General features: G+C 46.1%; 1 pseudogene; it reads left to right on the top strand.

Moving 5' to 3' along the window:
- The first annotated feature begins 2662 nt into the window (after positions 1–2662).
- LOC115329247 lies at positions 2663–4141 on the top strand (annotated as a pseudogene).
- The last annotated feature ends 1552 nt before the right edge of the window (positions 4142–5693 follow it).

The following is a 5693-nucleotide window of genomic DNA, read 5'->3' on the forward strand; positions in this document are numbered from 1 at the left end:
ACTACGCCGCGCGGCAGCCAATGGGAGCCTCGTTCCTTGAAACTTTGACGCGCGCCAGACAGTGGGAGTCCAACCATTAAACCGCTGCTGCGGACGACAGGCTTCGCTCCATTGGGACAAGGGAGTTTAGGCGTCGTATGGCGCTGCTTCAAAAGCTGATAACGCCAGTTCGCTCCATGGGACAGTTAATGCTTTCGTATTAAAATAAAACTTAAAGCGTTATTGCAAATCTTTTTTAGATATTAAGTGTACATGCACGTTGTATCTCAAAAAGACAATAAGAACCAACGTTTACTCAAACCCAGGTGTAAGTAGCTCTAAACAAAAGCGATCAGAGTGATCAGACTAAATGGGGACAACCAAGTTCTTTGTCGCAAACAATATATCTGGAGGTACTCAGTATGCTGGTGGGTAATTTCCATAAATGTACAGTAGGTCAAAAATAACAGCGAGCAGGTGCAAAACACACATACGCACGCACCGTGAGTAGCAGGTTTAGCGAAAACTACGAACGCGCAACCACATCCGCCTCCGTTCAGAAATCCTGAGCACAGTCACGCTGTCGTTCCTGGTGCCGTCGCGGTAGGGTCTTCGACGTCTTCTTCGCTCGCTGGATGCTTCTGAAGCCGGACGGACGAAGAGGCTCAAGGAACAAGGCACTGAGGGGCCTTCTTGATTCTCAGCCTAGCTGCTCTAAAAGATATGTCCAACACATGGGACGGGAAGCCGACACTGAGTACCCGCTAGTTGTTGCACATATAGTTGGCGCTCGTTGACGGAGAAAAATTTAGCTAGGAAACTGAATTCTTGCTAAGGTCACTTGACGTCAATTCTCCCGATAAATTTAGAGGGGAATTGAATTGCTGTTAAGGTCACGTGACATCAATTTTCCGGCTAAATCTAGTGGAGACACTAAATTTATTTCATGGTGACGTGGCACCAAGCCTTGTGACGTCATTGTCCCCGCTAGATTTAGCGGGCAAACTGAATTGGCATTGGGGTCACGTCACGTAAATTTTTCCGCTAAATTCAGCGGGGAATTGAATTGCTTTTGAGGTCAGGTGACGTCAATTTTCTCGCTAAGTTTAGCGCGGTTACGCCGACGCCGACGGCGACGCCGACGCCGCAAAACACGGAAACGGACGCCTAAGAGGTGCGCTCTAAAAAGTCGAAATACACGCGAAGATACAATGTTGGTCGTGTAGGGCGGTGACCTCTGAAAATGGCAACAGCGGGAAGGAAGGGTCAAGAAAAAGGGTGTGCGCATGCGCAAAGGCTTTTAGAAAAATGAGACGTTTACAAATCTCTGTAACGCGAAATTAGATCGCAGCTCTTGAGGAGGAGGGGGAAAGGGTGCGGAAAGGAGGGTATTCCCTCCTCCTTCTCTGTACTTTCTCCTCCTCCCCTCCTTCTTTCCTCCTCCCGTCTGTATCAGCCGGCTCTCGGCTGATAAGACAGTCAGTCCGACACTGCGGGCTTCGTGAACGCAACAACCAAGGTTTATTTGGCATCGTTAATATAGACGGAAACAGGTGGGCGGTACCGACGGCATGACTCAGTGCTACAGACGACTTAGCATAAGCAGCATGATAAGATTGGCATGCGGTACGATATCGGCACGATACACCGTCCTCCTCCCCACCTCTGCTCCTCGTCCTCCCCTCCTTCCCTCATCATCCTTCTCCTCCTCCTCCGCTGCCATCTTCCAACTCCTCTTCTTCTCCTCCTCCTCCCACCTCCTCCTCTCCACTCCTCCTCCCCTACTCCTCGTCCTTTCTTCTCCCTCCTCCTCTCCCCTCCTCCTGCGTAACCTCCCATCCCTCTCCTCCGAACCCTCCCTTCCTCCTCCTCCATACCCTCCCCTCCTCCCACAGTTTCCCTCTACATTTAGCTAAAAAATTGACGCAGGGTGACCGAAATGTTCTGCACGTTTGGACTAGACGACGGAATTACAGGCGGCCTTCGCTGCCGCTGAAGCTCATTCAACTCAACAGCATTTATTAAACAACGTGCGCGACCTGCTCGAAAAACGAAACCGAAAGAAGATGAGTCGGGAGGGCGAAAGTTTTCTCCCGTCTGCCTGGAGAAGGTAAATAATGTTTCGTTCCTCCCTTTTTGTCGTGTCCGGTTGGGGGCGGGTCAGTAGAAGTGAGGAAGACGCGCCGTTGCTACTTTTTTCCTCAATTTTTTTTTTTAGAGTGTAGTTGCTTTTGGGGCCTCAAAGGCCCCTACAGCAACCAGACTTGAAGGTTCTCTGTTGATAGCGCGCTGTTGTATATTTATTTATGAAACTAAATAAATATACTGAAACTATTTATGAAACTAAATACATGGTATTTAGTTTTATAAATATGCATGGCCATATTTCGTAAGCATTTCTACTCTTTTGAGAAAAACATGATTGCGCTTGAAGAAAGGGACATAGGAAGAACAGACACCACAGAGCTAGCCCAACAATCAGCACCTGTCAATCTTTTGAGAAGTTGTAGGGCGTAGGCAACACTGACATAGTTTTTTGCCTTAGCCATAACCATCCTATGCAATCTTTGTGTACGTACTGTACATACGCTCCCGGGTCGACCACTCGATCAGACTCATGGAAGCTTTCCAGTGGGCATGGAAGCTTTCCATGCCCACTGGTGGGCATGGAAGCTTTCCAGCTATGAAATACTTGAACTTATTCATCTTCGTATTGCAGTTCCTGAGCGAGCTCGGACGCGGGTCCCAACCTGATCGGCAGCATGACGACAACTTTGCTGCTTTCCAAGTGCCAGTCAGCGTTCCACCCGTCGACACGTGTACCCCTGCTGCGGTGTCATCCACCGACGTCAACTGCCCCTGCATCGAAAGACTGAACCGATCACCAACATCATCTACGGCATCGACACCACCTGTGCCGCCTATAAGAGGCAACTTCGACGCGCTGCTCGCCAGTGGGCATGGAAGCTTTCCAGCTATGAAATACTTGAACTTTTTCATCTTCGTATTGCAGGTTAGTAAACAGAGATCCTGCCATTGTTTCCGCTCTAATAATATTTGCCTTATTAAGCTTCCATGCCCTGAAGCTTGCATTGAATCATTTAAAGTGTTGTTACTCCTTTTGTGCGGTGACGTAGAGAGAAGTCCAGGCCCTATGTCAAAGGTTGAGGTTGAATTTGTGCTAGATCTCAACAACAATATCCTAAAACTCGAGAGTATATTAACCTCACTTCAACAAGAAGTACTCGAACTCAAGGCAAAGCTAAAACAAACCGATGAAACGCTCTTAGCGGTTTCCGAACAGAATACTCTGCTAACTAATGAACTGAGAGAAAGACTAAAACAAACCGATGAGTCTCTTCTAACGGTTACAGGACAGAACGCTCAGTTAAATAACGACGTAGCATCAATAAAGTTGAAGGAGAGGGACGCTGCCACAAGTGAAGAGCCTCAGTTATCGGCCGCTCTACGTGATCTATCTAATCTAAAAACGCGCTGTGATGATGCGGAGGGCAGGTCCCGTAGATCAAATCTGTTATTCTTCGGTCTTCCTGATAAAGATAAGGAAACTTGGAATGAGTCCGAAGGTTTGGTCGTCGAACTGTGCTTCGAAAAACTCTGCATTCGTGTTGACCCAATCAGAATCGAAAGAGCGCATCGTTTGGGCTCCTTCAACGAACGAAAGTGTCGCCCAATTATTGTTAAGTTCTCTTCATTTAAAGAAAAAGAAAGTATAATGTCATCAGCATACAAACTAAAAAACTCGCCTTTTGCTATCAGTGAGGATTTCCCGGTATGTGTCCGACTCGCGCGCCGCAAACTGCTTGAATTTGCCCGATCAAAGGGCTTGCCCTTTAGACTTCGTCACGACAAGCTGTTGATGGATGACAAGTGCTTTATATTTGACACGGTGCAGAGTTTGGTTCGAGAAAAAAAACAGGCGTCTACGCCGCTTCCCTTTCTCGCCGCGCCCCCATCAGGTTCTGTCGACCAGAGTCAAACGCAACTGTGATGTGCCCGTTGAGCATTCTGTACTGTTCACTAACATCAGAAGTTTCATACCTAAAAGGGAAGATGTGCACTCCTTGATTGATACATGCAACGCGGACTTTGTTTTTCTTACTGAAACGTGGTTAAACCCTGATATCGCTGACGCAGAATTGTTTCCTCCACATTTTGGCTTTCATGTTTACCGAACTGACCGCGTCGGAAAGAAAGGGGGTGGTGTTCTTTTAGCTGTGAATAAGCGTATCCCATCAAGGCTTATCTCGGTAGAAACAAGCCTGGAAATCGTCTGGGTATGCCTTTCCTCTAAGCCAAGTATTATAATGGGTGTATGTTACAGGCCGCCAGATAGTGGTAGGGATTTCATTACTGAGCTTCATAAGTGTCTCTTTCAGGTTACATCCCTTTTTCCTAGTGCCACCCTTGTACTTCTTGGAGACTTTAATTTCCCAGACATTGATTGGACTGCCCTCTCCTCCGGCAGTGCTTTTTCCGATGCTTTTGTAGACCTTTGCCTTGACTTTAATTTTTCCAACGTTATCACTCAACCAACCAGAACTACCAAAATCTGCAGCAATGTGCTGGACTTGTGCCTAACGCAAGAGCCAGACCTTATCAGTAACGTTACATACTTACCCGGCATTAGTGACCATCGTGTTATCGAATTAACACTCTCCCTTACCACTCCTCACAAATCACGCTATACTAAATTAATTCGGAATTACGCGGGTGCCGACTATAGCTCTATCAACTCGCAACTGGAACACTTCTACGACACGTTCTCTCACGGTTTTGAGGAAAGATCTGTCAACGCTAACTGGACGCTGTACAAAGATAAACTAATTCAACTTATTGAGTCTTTCATACCACTCACTCGTGTCATCTCTGATAATAACAATCCGTGGTATAACAAAACCATTCATAAGCACTCCAACAAAAAGAAAAGGCTTTATAGACGGGCTAAGTGTTGCGACACACTGGAAGCCTGGAACAAATACCACGATTGTGCAACGGGATACAAAACAGCTATAAATGAAGCGAAAACTAAATTCTATACTCGGGACTTCTCCAACATTTTGGTTAACAAGCCAAAGAAATTTAGGAAGATTATTAATCCTTCTACGTCGTCTCCCTTGCAATTCACTGACAACAGCGGGCATAATCTTTCCGATCACCAAAGTGCTCTTTCACTTAATAACTTATTTAGTTCTGTCTTTACAGAAGAAAACCTGAGTAATATTCCCGTCCCACGCCAGTCATTGCACACTCCTATGGGGCCCATCACTTTTGACTATGCAGGCGTCCTGAAAGCAATTGAGAACTTGAAGCTGTCTTCCAGCTCAGGGGATGACCAAATCAATTCGAAGGTTCTAATAAACACGAAACACATTTCCGCAGCTTTTCTTTGTGACATATTTTCCCAGTCAATTAAACTTTCTAAAATTCCGAGGGATTGGAAAACTGGAAACGTAACCCCTGTGTTCAAATCTGGTGACCGCCACCTAATTACAAACTATCGGCCCATCTCGCTAACTAGCGTATCATCTAAGCTCATGGAACACGTACTTTACTCCAATATAATCAATTATTTAGAAAATAACAACCTACTTTTTAATCACCAACATGGTTTTCGGAAAGCGTACTCTTGCGAAACCCAACTAACGGCATTTCTTCATGACATTCACGCAGGTTTTAATACCAACATTCAG

This window comes from Ixodes scapularis, unplaced genomic scaffold (genome assembly GCF_016920785.2).
Source record: "Ixodes scapularis isolate PalLabHiFi unplaced genomic scaffold, ASM1692078v2 ptg001354l_1__unscaffolded, whole genome shotgun sequence".
NCBI lineage: Eukaryota > Metazoa > Arthropoda > Arachnida > Ixodida > Ixodidae > Ixodes > Ixodes scapularis.